Consider the following 15,449-nt stretch of genomic DNA (forward strand, 5'->3'; position numbering starts at 1 on the left):
AGTGACTGGCATGTCTAGGCCATAGAATCTGACAAACGTGGAGGGCGTGGACCATCCCGCAGCGTTGCAGATGTCCAGCATGGATACACCTGCTAAGAAGGCCTTGGAGGCCGCCATACCCCGGGTAGAGTGAGCCTTGGCTCCCGACAGCGGGGGACGACCAGAGGACTCATAGGAAGCGTTGATAGCCTCGACTATCCAACGACTGATAGTCTGCTTAGAAGCAGGAAAACCCCTCTTGGGGGGACCGTAGCATACAAGCAATTGATCGGTCTTTCTCCACAGGGCAGCTCTGTGGACGTATGCGTCCAGCGCTCTAACTGGACACATACAATTTAGCTTCGCCTGGTCGGGCTCCCGAAAGGGAGGAGGACAGAAGGCCTGCAGTACGACAGGTTGTGGTGTAACAGAGGGAACCTTAGGAACATATCCCGCTCGAGGGTATATGAACGCTTTAGTCATGCCTGGTGCAAATTCAAGATAAGTAGGGGCCACAGAGAGGGCCTGAAGGTCTCCTACTCTCCGCAGAGAGGTGATAGCCAACAGAAAGGAGGTTTTAAGTGTAAGGTGTCTGTCTGAGATATCTTGAATAGGTTCAAATGGGGGTCTGCACATTGCCTCTAACACCACCACCAGGTCCCACGGGGGAATACGGGACCGTACTGGAGGTTTCAGCCTCAGCGCACCGCGGAGGAAACGTGTAACTAAGGGGTGTCTTCCCAAAGACTGGCCATCGAGAAGGGCGTGGTAGGCCGCAATAGCCGCCACGTAAACCTTCAGCGTGGAGTGGGTCAACCCTGCAGAGAGCCTAGCCTGTAGAAACTTCAGAACTGTACCAGTCGGGCAGTTTGCTGGGTCTAGCTGGCGGTCTCTGCACCATGAGGTGAAGAGTTTCCACCTCAGGGCGTACAGTTTCCTCGTTGAGGGAGCTCTGGATTGGAGAAGGGTCTCAACAACCTCGGTTGAGAGACCGGCTGCTAAAAGCTGTGCCCCCTCAGGGGCCACACCCACAGCTTCCACAACTCTGGGCGAGGGTGAATTATCGTACCCTGCGCCTGCGAGAGGAGGTCTGTCCTGATCGGTATCTCCCACGGAGAGCCGTCGAGGAGCGAGACTAGATCTGAGAACCATACTCGGCCCGGCCAGAACGGGGCTACTAACAACAGACGGACCCCGTCCCGGCGCACTCTCGCCAGAACTCCCGGGAGCAGAGCAATAGGGGGAAATGCGTACAGACGAAGCCTCGGCCAGGTCTGTACCATAGCGTCCAGTCCCAGAGGAGCTGGATGAACTAGAGAGAACCAAAGGGGGCATTGAGACGTCTCTTGAGATGCAAATAGGTCTACTTGAGCCCTGCCAAATATTCTCCATATCTGCTTCACTACTTGTGGGTGAAGTTTCCACTCCCCGGGCCTCGGCCCCTGCCTCGACAGTATGTCTGCTCCCACATTTTGTTTCCCAGGAATATATACTGCTCTTAGTGAGAGGAGTTTGCTCTGGGACCACACCAGGATCTGGTGCGCCAGCTTGTACAAAGGGCGCGAACGCAGACCTCCCTGGTGGTTGATATAGGAGACCACCGATGTGTTGTCGGTGCGCACCAACACATGGTGACCCCTTAGGTCTGGGAGGAAGTGCTTCAGTGCACGAAAAACTGCTAGCATTTCTAGACAATTGATATGCCATGTTCGATGGCGATCGCTCCACAGACCACGGGCAGGGTGGCCACTCATGACTGCACCCCAACCAGTGAGGGATGCATCTGTCGCTAGCGTTACACGGCGACAAAGAGCTCCCAGCACCGGGCCCTGTTTCAAGAACCAAGGTTTCTTCCAAACATCTAAGGCACGTAGGCAGCGCCGCGTGACCTTGATAGTGCGAAGTAGATTGCCCCTCGGGGAAAATCCCTTGGTCTTGAGCCACCACTGCAGGGGCCTCATGTACAGCAGGCCAAGAGGTATCACGTTGGACGCAGCTGCCATCAGACCCAACAATCTCTGAAATTGTTTGACAGTGAGTGACTGGCCTTGTTTGACTCTCTCGACTGAGATGCGGATCGACTCGATACGAGCAGGGGACAATCGTGCCTGCATCGTGGTCGAATCCCATACTACGCCTAGATAGGTGGTTCTCTGAACCGGAGAAAGTACACTCTTCTTGGCGTTCAGTCTCAAACCCAGCTCCCCCATATGTGCGAGGACGACATCTCGATGCCGAACCGCAGCCTGCTCTGACTGAGCTAAGATCAACCAATCGTCGATATAGTTGAGAATGCGGATGCCCTGCATGCGCAGGGGGACCAGAGCCGCGTCTACACATTTTGTGAACGTGCGGGGTGAGAGTGCAAGGCCGAAGGGAAGTACTCTATATTGGTAAGCTTCGCCCCCGAAAGCGAACCTCAGAAACTTCCTGTGATGTGGAAGGATGGATATATGAAAATATGCGTCTGTGAGATCTATCGTGACAAACCAGTCCTGGGACCTGATCTGCGCTACAACTTGCTTGATTGTGAGCATTCTGAATTTTTAGTCTCATAACTGAACGATTTAAGACCCTCAAGTCTATAATCGGACGCAGCCCCCCATCCTTCTTGGGAACTATGAAATACCGGCTGTAAAATCCGGACTCCCTGTCTTGAGGAGGGACCACCTCGATGGCCTCCTTCTCTAATAGGGTTTTCACCTCCTGTTCCATAACCAGACCCTGCCTGAGGCCGACTACTGTCTGAACGACCCCGTTGAATACTGGCGGCACGGAGCCGAACTGAATGCGGTAGCCTTTTTCTACTGTGTGCAGGACCCATCGAGATACATTTGGCAGTAGTTTCCACGCTGCTAAATAATCTACTAAGGGAATCAGTCTCTCGAGACTGATCTCTGGTGTAAGAGGCCCCCGCAGGGGCGGCGAGCGTCTCAGCCCCGCTACGCGCACGGGCGGAAGATACTGAGAGCGATGCTCGCTGGGACCTGCTGCGCCCTGGATCACTGGCAGGGTTAGCAGACAGGCCCCCAGAGGGCGCTGAGGGGAGACGGGCACCGTGTACTGCGGTGTGTACCGCTCTGCCCCAGCAGAGGCTGCCCTCTGAAACCCTGGGTTGATGGCGTCAGGGTTTCTTGGCCGAGGACTTCTTAGCTTCAATAACCGCCCTGAGATCTTGTTTGGGCTGGGAAGTCCTCGGCCGAGAGCGTCGTCGAGACTCTCGTTCCCGACGCGGAGGAGCACGAGAGGCGACGCTCTGCTTCTGAGCCTCGCGGTACGAGGAGCTAGGGAGCGGCTGGGGCATCTCCCGCCCAGATGCCCCGAGGGAGCGACGAGGGAGGAACTTATGGAACGCCGCCGCTTGCTTGCGGGCCTCCTGAAACCTGTCGACGACAGAATTGACTGCGTCGCCGAACAGGCCAGTCGGCTGGATCGGGGCGTCCATGAGGCAGACCCTGTCCCGCTCTTTCATATCGGACAGGGTCAGTGCCTCTCCGCGGCCACCATAGCTGCCATGGACCGCCCAATCGCTCGAGCAGTCTCCTTGGTGGCGCGGAGGGAGAGATCAGCGGTCCTTCTTAGCTCTGAGATATCATGGGACTTGATCTCCTCTCCCTCATCTAGCTCCTTGAGCAGATCGGCTTGGTACGCCTGTAACACCGCCATGGTGTGCAGACACGCACCAGCCTGACCTGCTGCCGCATACCCTTTGCCCACCAAAGCCGAAGTTGTTCTTAGTGGCTTTGAGGGCAATGCCGGGGCCTTTAGAGACGACGCCGCACCGGGGGACAGATAGCTCGCGAGCGTCTGTTCCACCCGGGGCATCGCTCTATAACCGCGCTCTCCCATCCCCACTACGTTCCCATAGTAGTCTGACGAGGGGATGTAGAGGCGGGCCGAGAATGGGCGTTTCCACGACCTGGAGATCTCATCGTGCAGGTCGGGAAAGAATGGCAGGCCCCGGCTGGGAGGTGGCTGACTCGCGCGCAGGAAGCGTTCATCAAGCTTGCTTCTCTGCGGTTCAGCTGCTTTCTCGGTGGGCCAATCGATATTTAACTTGGCCACCGCGCGAGTAACCACCTCCAAGAGCTCCTCATACTGCGGCGAGTGGGGTGGCGAATCCCTGTCGAGCGACTCCACATCAACTTCCTCCTCGGAGGAAGAGAGGCGAAGCGTCGACCCCTCTCCCTGAGTGGAAGGAACCGCTGAGCGTGCTTCCGACTCTAGGGATTGGGTGCCGGATCTGGCAGAAGTGGAAGGAGATAGGGACTGGCCCGTCTCCATTCCCTCCACCAGATCCACTTGCGAACCCCACGAGTGCAGCCGCCGTTCTGCCTCAGCAGAAGCGGGACCAGCACCGCGGGGAACGCTGGCGAAGGCCCCCTCCTCGAAGAGGGCCCTCCGGGAACGAAGCATACGCACCGACATCCGCAAACAGTGCGGGCAGTCGGCCCCCTCGAGAGCCGACTCGGCGTGCTTCGAACCCAGGCAAACCACGCAAAGGTTGTGTGTATCCCCACCCGTTATATATCTCGGGCAGGGAGGAACACACAGCCTAAAACGCGATTTGGAATCGCCAGAATGCTTAACTTTCGCCTTGCTTTTGGGCATTGTCTAGGAGCTCTTAAACTGGACAGACAACAGTAAATAAGACTCACAGACAAACAGTTTGACAATCACACACAGAGCGCTTGCTGAGAGACGCGAAGCTGACGCCAGCTGCGTGGCACGTGCTTTTATAGCTTCCTGGTCGCTTACGTCACTCCGCCGGTGACGTCACGCTCTTCCATTGGTCTGATTTCACACGATATTCAGAGTCGCGCACGCTGGGCGCGTTCCCCAAAGCGCTTTTGACGCAGCTCGAGTTCCTGAAGAGGAAATAGTGTTTCTGTTCAAATGAAGTGAAATCAAGCCCAAATCTGCTCAAAAGCTTGTCTCTCTAATAGAGAAAGCTGTTTCATTCAGTATTCAGTGCAAATCTTGCCAAACTGATAGATGCTTATGCCTTATGAAGTACAATGTTTTCTGCAATGCTGTAAGACAGTTTTTAATGTGTTAGAAGTTATATACACAAAAACTAATGTTAGGACTTCAATGATCAAGATTGTCAGTTTACAGCTTTCTGAGTCCAGTAATGTTGAAATAGTGTTTCTGTTCAAATGAAGTGAAATCAAGCCCAAATCTGCTCAAAAGCTTGTCTCTCTAATAGAGAAAGCTGTTTCATTCAGTATTCAGTGCAAATCTTGCCAAACTGATAGATGCTTATGCCTTATGAAGTACAATGTTTTCTGCAATGCTGTAAGACAGTTTTTAATGTGTTAGAAGTTATATGCACAAAAACTTATGTTAGGACTTCAATGATCAAGATTGTCAGTTTACAGCTTTCTGAGTTCCAGTAATGCTGAAATAGTACTTCTGTTCAAATGAAGTGAAATCTAGCCCAAATCTGCTCAAAAGCTTGTCTCTCTATTAGAGAAAGCTGTTTCATTCAGTATTCAGTGCAAATCTTGCCAAACTGATAGATGCTTATGCATTATGAAGTACAATGTTTTCTGCAATGCTGTAAAACAGTTTTTAATGTGTTAGAAGTTATATACACAAAAACTAATGTTAGGACTTCAATGATCAAGACTGTCAGTTTACAGTTTTCTGAGTCCAGTAATGTTGAAATAGTGTTTCTGTTCAAATGAAGTGAAATCAAGCCCAAATCTGCTCAAAAGCTTGTCTCTCTAATAGAGAAAGCTGTTTCATTCAGTATTCAGTGCAAATCTTGCCAAACTGATAGATGCTTATGCCTTATGAAGTACAATGTTTTCTGCAATGCTGTAAGACAGTTTTTAATGTGTTAGAAGTTATATACACAAAAACTAATGTTACGACTTCAATGATCAAGATTGTCAGTTTACAGCTTTCTGAGTCCAGTAATGTTGAAATAGTGTTTCTGTTCAAATGAAGTGAAATCAAGCCCAAATCTGCTCAAAAGCTTGTCTCTCTAATAGAGAAAGCTGTTTCATTCAGTATTCAGTGCAAATCTTGCCAAACTGATAGATGCTTATGCCATATGAAGTACAATGTTTTCTGCAATGCTGTAAGACAGTTTTTAATGTGTTAGAAGTTATATACACAAAGACTAATGTTAGGACTTCAATGATCAAGATTGTCAGTTTACAGCTTTCTGAGTCCAGTAATGCTGAAATAGTGCTTCTGTTCAAATGAAGTGAAATCTAGCCCAAATCTGCTCAAAAGCTTGTCTCTCTATTAGAGAAAGCTGTTTCATTCATTATTCAGTGCAAATCTTGCCAAACTGATAGATGCTTATGCCTTATGAAGTACAATGTTTTCTGCAATGCTGTAAGACAGTTTTTAATGTGTTAGAAGTTATATACACAAAAACTAATGTTAGGACTTCAATGATCAAGATTGTCAGTTTACAGCTTTCTGAGTCCAGTAATGTTGAAATAGTGTTTCTGTTCAAATGAAGTGAAATCAAGCCCAAATCTGCTAAAAAGCTTGTCTCTCTATTAGAGAAAGTTGTTTCATTCAGTATTCAGTGCAAATCTTGCCAAACTGATAGATGCTTATGCCTTATGAAGTACAATGTTTTGTGCAATGCTGTAAGAGAGTTTTTAATGTGTTAGAAGTTATATACACAAAAACTTATGTTAGGACTTCAATGATCAAGACTGTCAGTTTACAGCTTTCTGAGTCCAGTAATGTTGAAATAGTGTTTCTGTTCAAATGAAGTGAAATCAAGCCCAAATCTGCTAAAAAGCTTGTCTCTCTAATAGAGAAAGCTGTTTCATTCAGTATTCAGTGCAAATCTTGCCAAACTGATAGATGCTTATGCCTTATGAAGTACAATGTTTTCTGCAATGCTGTAAGACAGTTTTTAATGTGTTAGAAGTTATATGCACAAAAACTTATGTTAGGACTTCAATGATCAAGATTGTCAGTTTACAGCTTTCTGAGTCCAGTAATGCTGAAATAGTACTTCTGTTCAAATGAAGTGAAATCTAGCCCAAATCTGCTCAAAAGCTTGTCTCTCTATTAGAGAAAGCTGTTTCATTCAGTATTCAGTGCAAATCTTGCCAAACTGATAGATGCTTATGCCTTATGAAGTACAATGTTTTCTGCAATGCTGTAAAACAGTTTTTAATGTGTTAGAAGTTATATACACAAAAACTAATGTTAGGACTTCAATGATCAAGACTGTCAGTTTACAGTTTTCTGAGTCCAGTAATGTTGAAATAGTGTTTCTGTTCAAATGAAGTGAAATCAAGCCCAAATCTGCTAAAAAGCTTGTCTCTCTAATAGAGAAAGCTGTTTCATTCAGTATTCAGTGCAAATCTTGCCAGACTGATAGATGCTTATGCCATATGAAATACAATGTTCCTCTTCGGGAACTCGAGCTGCGTCGATCGCATTTGGGGAACGCCTTTGGCAAGAACAACTCTGAATATCGTGTGCAATCAGTTCAATGGAAGAGCGTGACGTCACGGACGGGGTGACGTAGCGACCAGGAAGCTATAAAGGCACGTGCCACGCAGCTGGCTTCAGCTTCGCGTCTTTCAGCAAGCGCTCTGTGTGTGCATGTTCTTAAGTCTGTCTTGTAAGTCTTATTTACTGTTGTCTGTCCAGTATCATTAGACTACGATGCCTAAGTCTAAAGCTAAGACGAGACATTTGAAGGGCGAAACCAAATCGCGCTATAAACTGTGTGTTCCTCCATGCCAGCGCTACATCACGGCTGGGGACACACATGATTTATGCGTGGTTTGCCTGGGGTCGAAGCACGCTGAGTCGGCTCTCGAGGGAGCCACTCGTGCTCCCCCACGCCGGGACCGAGGGTCTAAGCGACGCTCTGAGTCGGGGGCTCCTAGATTAAAATCAGACCTTCGTACTATTATCGAAGCTAGGAAGTCCTCGACAAAGAGGTCCTGACGCCATGCTACCAGTGACCTCGAGGGTAGCCCCTACGGGGTCAGAGCGGTACCCACCTCAGTATACGGTGCCCGCCTCTCCCCGGTACCCTCCGGAGGCCGGTCTGCCAACCCTGCCAGTGTTTCAGGGCGCAGCGGTCTCCCGCGAGCGGCCCTCCCAGTTATTTCCGCCCGTGAGCGTAGCGGAGCTGGGAAGCTCGCCTCCCCTTCGGGGGCCTCTTACACCAGAGATCAGTCTCGAGAGACTGATTCCCTTAGTACATTTTCGAGCAGCGTGGAAACTTCTGCCAAATGTATCTCAATGGGTCCTGCACACAGTAGAAAAAGGCTACGCTATTCAATTCGGCCGTCCACCGCCGAGATTCAATGGGGTTACACCGACAGTCGTCGGCGCCCAGCAGGCTCTGGTTATGGAACAAGAAGTGAATACCCTATTAAGGAAGGAGGCCATCGAGGTGGTCCCTCCTCTAGACAGGGAATCCGGGTTCTACAGCCGGTATTTCATAGTTCCAAAGAAGGATGGGGGGTTGCGTCCGATCTTAGACCTACGTCAGTTAAACCTCTCAGTTATGTCACTGAAGTTCAAAATGCTTACTGTCAAACAGGTTGTAGCTCAAATCAGATCCGAGGACTGGTTTGTCACGATAGATCTCAAAGACGCATACTTCCACATATCCATCCTTCCACAACACAGGAAGTTTCTGAGGTTCGCTTTCGGGGGCAAAGCTTATCAATATCGAGTACTTCCATTCGGCCTTGCACTCTCACCCCGCACATTCACGAAGTGTGTAGATGCGGCTCTGGTACCCCTCCGTATGCAGGGCATCCGCATTCTAAATTATATCGACGATTGGTTGATCTTAGCTCAATCAGAGCAGATGGCGGTTCGACATCGAGATGTCGTTCTCGCACACATGGGGGAGCTGGGTTTGAGACTGAATGCCAAGAAGAGTGTACTTTCTCCAGTTCAGAGAACCACCTATCTAGGCGTAGTATGGGATTCGACCACGATGCAGGCACGTATGTCTCCTGCTCGATCGAGTCGATCCTCACATCAGTCAAGAGAGTCAGAGAAGGCCAGTCACTCACTGTGAAGCAGTTTCAGAGACTGTTAGGGCTCATGGCAGCTGCGTCCAACGTGATACCTTTTGGTCTCCTGCACATGAGGCCCCTTCAGTGGTGGCTCAAGACCAAGGGGTTTTCCCCGAGGGGAAATCCTTTCCGAACTATTCAGGTCACGCGGCGATGCCTTCGTGCCTTAGACATATGGAAGAAACCTTGGTTCTTGAATCAGGGCCCGGTGCTGGGAGCTCTTGGTCGCCGTGTAACGCTAGCGACAGATGCGTCCCTCACCGGTTGGGGTGCGGTCATGAGTGGCCACCCTGCCCGCGGTCTGTGGAGCGGTCGCCATCTGACATGGCACATCAATTGTCTAGAAATGCTAGCAGTGTATCGAGCTTTAAAATATTTCCTCCCAGACCTGAGAGGCTGTCATGTGTTAGTGCGCACCGACAACACAGCGGTAGTCTCTTATATCAATCACCAGGGGGGTCTGCGTTCACGCCCCTTGTACAAGCTGGTGTACCAGATCCTCCTGTGGTCCCAGGGCAAACTCCTCTCGTTAAGGGCAGTGTATATTCCTGGGCGATTGAATGTGGGAGCAGACATGCTGTCGAGACAGGGGCCAAGGCCCGGGGAATGGATGCTTCATCCCGAGGTGGTGAAGCAGATATGGCAAATATTTGGCAAAGCTCAGGTGGACCTCTTCGCGACTCGAGAGACATCGCAATGTCCCCTCTGGTTCTCTCTAGTTCACCCAGCTCCACTGGGACTAGATGCCATGGCACAGACTTGGCCGAGGCTTCGTCTGTATGCCTTTCCCCCCATCGCTCTGCTCCCGGGAGTTCTGGCGAGAGTACGCTGGGACGGGGTCCGTCTGTTGTTAGTAGCCCCGTTCTGGCCGGGCCGAGTATGGTTCGCAGATCTGATTTCTCTCCTCGACGGCTCTCCATGGCAGAGTCCGATCAGGACAGATCTACTCTCTCAGGCGCAGGGCAAAATAATTCACCCTCGCCCGGAGTTGTGGAAGCTGTGGGTGTGGCCCCTGAGGGGGCACATCTGTTAGCAGCTGGTCTCTCAACCGAGGTTGTTGAGACCCTACTCCAATCCAGAGCTCCCTCCACGAGGAAACTGTACGCCCTGAAGTGGAAATTCTTCACTTCATGGTGCAGAGATCGCCACCTTGACCCTGTTAACTGCCCAGTTGGTACAGTTCTGGAGTTTTTACAAGCTAGGCTCTCTGCGGGGTTAACCCACTCCACCTTAAAGGTGTACGTGGCGGCCATAGCTGCTTACCACGTCCCTTTCAGTGACCAGTCACTGGGTAGACACCCCCTAGTTACACGTTTCCTCCGAGGTGCACTGAGGCTGAGACCTCCAGTACGGTCCCGTATTCCCCCATGGGATCTGGTTGTGGTGTTAGAGGCTCTCTGCAAAGCTCCATTCGAGCCAATTCAAGAAATATCAGACAGACATCTGACACTTAAGACTGCCCTATTATTGGCTATTACTTCTCTAAAGAGAGTTGGAGATCTCCAGGCCCTCTCGGTGGCCCCTAATTATCTAGACTTTGCCCCTGGTATGGCCAAAGCATTTCTTTACCCTCGAGCGGGTTATATTCCTAAAGTTCCCTCTGTCACACCACAACCTGTCGTACTGCAGGCCTTCTGTCCTCCTCCCTTTCGGGAGCCAGACCAGGTGAAGCTAAATTGTATGTGTCCAGTGCGAGCACTGGACGCATACATCCACAGAGCTGCCCTGTGGAGAAAATCCGACCAATTGCTTGTATGCTACGGTCCTACTAACAGGGGTTCTCCTGCCTCTAAGCAGACCCTTAGCCGTTGGATAGTCGAGGCTATCAACGAGTCATATGAGTCCTCTGGTCTTCCCCTTCCTTTGGGAGCCAAGGCTCACTCTACGCGGAGTATGGCTGCCTCTAAGGCCTTTTTAGCAGGTGTGTCCCTCTTGGACATCTGGAACGCTGCGGGGTGGTCCACGCCCTCTACATTTGCCAGATTTTACAATCTCGATATGCGAGCCGCTCCTGGCTCTTCTGTCCTCTCGTCCTAAGCTGTGCTCTACGGATACACACTAGGCAGGGGTTTGGTAGTCTGGCAGCGTTGGCACATCGTTCCCCAAATGCGATCGACGCAGCTCGAGTTCCCGAAGAGGAACGTCCCTAGGTTACGTACGTAACCCTAGTTCCTCGAGGGAACGAGACGCTGCGTCGCCGAGCCATACTCCCGGCACCCCTGCCTGCGCTTGCTTCCCTACTCGAAGCTGAAGCCAGCTGCGTGGCACGTGCCTTTATAGCTTCCTGGTCGCTACGTCACCCCGTCCGTGACGTCACGCTCTTCCATTGAACTGATTGCACACGATATTCAGAGTTGTTCTTGCCAAAGGCGTTCCCCAAATGCGATCGACGCAGCGTCTCGTTCCCTCGAGGAACTAGGGTTACGTACGTAACCTAGGGACGTTTTCTGCAATGCTGTAAGACAGTTTTTAATGTGTTAGAAGTTATATGCACAAAAACTAATGTTAGGACTTCAATGATCAAGATTGTCAGTTTACAGCTTTCTGAGTCCAGTAATGCTGAAATAGTACTTCTTTTCAAATGAAGTGAAATCTAGCCCAAATCTGCTCAAAAGCTTGTCTCTCCAATAGAGAAAGCTGTTTAATTCAGTATTCAGTGCAAATCTTGCCAAACTGATAGATGCTCATGCCTTATGAAGTACAATGTTTTCTGCAATGCTGTAAGACAGTTTTTAATGTGTTAGAAGTTATATTCACAAAAACTAATGTTAGGACTTCAATGATCAAGATTGTCAGTTTACAGCTTTCTGAGTCCAGTAATGTTGAAATAGTGTTTCTGTTCAAATGAAGTGAAATCAAGCCCAAGTCTGCTCAAAAGCTTGTCTCTCTATTAGAGAAAGCTGTTTCATTCAGTATTCAGTGCAAATCTTGCCAAACTGATAGATGCTTATGCCTTATGAAGTACAATGTTTTCTGCAATGCTGTAAGACAGTTTTTAATGTGTTAGAAGTTATATACACAAAAACTAATGTTAGGACTTCACTGATCAAGATTGTCAGTTTACAGCTTTCTGAGTCCAGTAATGTTGAAATAGTGTTTCTGTTCAAATGAAGTGAAATCAAGCCCAAATCTGCGCAAAAGCTTGTCTCTCTAATAGAGAAAGCTGTTTCATTCAGTATTCAGTACAAATCTTGCCAAACTGATAGATGCTTATGCCTTATGAAGTACAATGTTTTCTGCAATGCTGTAAGACAGTTTTTAATGTGTTAGAAGTTATATACACAAAAACTAATGTTACGACTTCAATGATCAAGATTGTCAGTTTACAGCTTTCTGAGTCCAGTAATGTTGAAATAGTGTTTCTGTTCAAATGAAGTGAAATCAAGCCCAAATCTGCTCAAAAGCTTGTCTCTCTAATAGAGAAAGCTGTTTCATTCAGTATTCAGTGCAAATCTTGCCAAACTGATAGATGCTTATGCCTTATGAAGTACAATGTTTTCTGCAATGCTGTGAGACAGTTTTTAATGTGTTAGAAGTTATATGCACAAAAACTTATGTTAGGACTTCAATGATCAAGATTGTCAGTTTACAGCTTTCTGAGTCCAGTAATGCTGAAATAGTACTTCTGTTCAAATGAAGTGAAATCTAGCCCAAATCTGCTCAAAAGCTTGTCTCTCCAATAGAGAAAGCTGTTTCATTCAGTATTCAGTGCAAATCTTGCCAAACTGATAGATGCCTATGCCATATGAAATACAATGTTTTCTGCAATGCTGTAAGACAGTTTTTAATGTGTTAGAAGTTATATGCACAAAAACTTATGTTAGGACTTCAATGATCAAGATTGTCAGTTTACAGCTTTCTGAGTCCAGTAATGCTGAAATAGTACTTCTGTTCAAATGAAGTGAAATCTAGCCCAAATCTGCTCAAAAGCTTGTCTCTCTATTAGAGAAAGCTGTTTCATTCAGTATTCAGTGCAAATCTTGCCAAACTGATAGATGCTTATGCCTTATGAAGTACAATGTTTTCTGCAATGCTGTAAAACAGTTTTTAATGTGTTAGAAGTTATATACACAAAAACTAATGTTAGGACTTCAATGATCAAGATTGTCAGTTTACAGCTTTCTGAGTCCAGTAATGTTGAAATAGTGTTTCTGTTCAAATGAAGTGAAATCAAGCCCAAATCTACTCAAAAGCTTGTCTCTCCAATAGAGAAAGCTGTTTCATTCAGTATTCAGTGCAAATCTTGCCAAACTGATAGATGCTTATGCCTTATGAAGTACAATGTTTTCTGCAATGCTGTAAGACAGTTTTTAATGTGTTAGAAGTTATATACACAAAAACTAATGTTAGGACTTCAATGATCAAGATTGTCAGTTTACAGCTTTCTGAGTCCAGTAATGTTGAAATAGTGTTTCTGTTCAAATGAAGTGAAATCAAGCCCAAATCTGCTCAAAAGCTTGTCTCTCTAATAGAGAGGGCTGTTTCATTCAGTATTCAGTGCAAATCTTGCCAAACTGATAGATGCTTATGCCTTATGAAGTACAATGTTTTCTGCAATGCTGTAAAACAGTTTTTAATGTGTTAGAAGTTATATACACAAAGACTAATGTTAGGACTTCAATGATCAAGATTGTCAGTTTACAGCTTTCTGAGTCCAGAAATGTTGAAATAGTGTTTCTGTTCAAATGAAGTGAAATCAAGCCCAAATCTGCTCAAAAGCTTGTCTCTCTAATAGAGAAAGCTGTTTCATTCAGTATTCAGTGCAAATCTTGCCAAACTGATAGATGCTTATGCCATATGAAATACAATGTTTTCTGCAATGCTGTAAGACAGTTTTTAATGTGTTAGAAGTTATATACACAAAAACTAATGTTAGGACTTCAATGATCAAGATTGTCAGTTATCAGCTTTCTGAGTCCAGTAATGCTGAAATAGTACTTCTGTTCAAATGAAGTGAAATCTAGCCCAAATCTGCTCAAAAGCTTGTCTCTCTATTAGAGAAAGCTGTTTCATTCAGTATTCAGTGCAAATCTTGCCAAACTGATAGATGCTTATGCCTTATGAAGTACAATGTTTTCTGCAATGCTGTAAAACAGTTTTTAATGTGTTAGAAGTTATATACACAAAAACTAATGTTAGGACTTCAATGATCAAGATTGTCAGTTTACAGCTTTCTGAGTCCAGTAATGTTGAAATAGTGTTTCTGTTCAAATGAAGTGAAATCAAGCCCAAAATCTACTCAAAAGCTTGTCTCTCCAATAGAGAAAGCTGTTTCATTCAGTATTCAGTGCAAATCTTGCCAAACTGATAGATGCTTATGCCTTATGAAGTACAATGTTTTCTGCAATGCTGTAAGACAGTTTTTAATGTGTTAGAAGTTATATACACAAAAACTAATGTTAGGACTTCAATGATCAAGATTGTCAGTTTACAGCTTTCTGAGTCCAGTAATGTTGAAATAGTGTTTCTGTTCAAATGAAGTGAAATCAAGCCCAAATCTGCTCAAAAGCTTGTCTCTCTAATAGAGAAAGCTGTTTCATTCAGTATTCAGTGCAAATCTTGCCAAACTGATAGATGCTTATGCCTTATGAAGTACAATGTTTTCTGCAATGCTGTAAGACAGTTTTTAATGTGTTAGAAGTTATATACACAAAAAGTAATGTTAGGACTTCAATGATCAAGATTGTTGATCATTGTGCATATAACTTCTAACACATTAAAAACTGTCTTACAGTTTTTAATGTGTTAGAAGTTATATGCACAAAACCTTATGTTAGGACTTCAATGATCAAGATTGTCAGTTTACAGCTTTCTGAGTCCAGTAATGCTGAAATAGTACTTCTGTTCAAATGAAGTGAAATCTAGCCCAAATCTGCTCAAAAGCTTGTCTCTCTATTAGAGAAAGCTGTTTCATTCAGTATTCAGTGCAAATCTTGCCAAACTGATACATGCTTATGCCTTATGAAGTATAATGTTTTCTGCAATGCTGTAAGACAGTTTTTAATGTGTTAGAAGTTATATACACAAAAACGTCTAAGGTTACGTATGTAACCCTGGTTCCTCGAAGGAACGAGATGCTGCGTCGAGAACGATTGGGGAACGCGTCCAGCGTGACGTCTCTGAATAATATGTATAATCAGTCCAAAGGAAGGGCGAGACGTCATAGGCGGGTGACGTCAGAGACCAGGAAGCATAAAAGCAGGAGAGGCACAGCCGGCCCCAGCCTCAAAGGATGAAGCAAGCGCCAGCCAGAGATGCCGGAAGTGTGGCACTGCGACGCAGCGTCTCGTTCCTTCGAGGAACCAGGGTTACATACGTAACCTTAGACGTTCCTCTTCAGGAACTCGAGCTGCGTCGAGAACGATTGGGGAACGAGAATGCCCACGCCGCCAGACTTACAAATCTCTGCCAGTGTGGGAAACTGCACAGCTAGGACGA

The sequence above is a fragment of the Carassius gibelio genome, chromosome A22, assembly GCF_023724105.1.
Source record: "Carassius gibelio isolate Cgi1373 ecotype wild population from Czech Republic chromosome A22, carGib1.2-hapl.c, whole genome shotgun sequence".
Lineage (NCBI taxonomy): Eukaryota > Metazoa > Chordata > Actinopteri > Cypriniformes > Cyprinidae > Carassius > Carassius gibelio.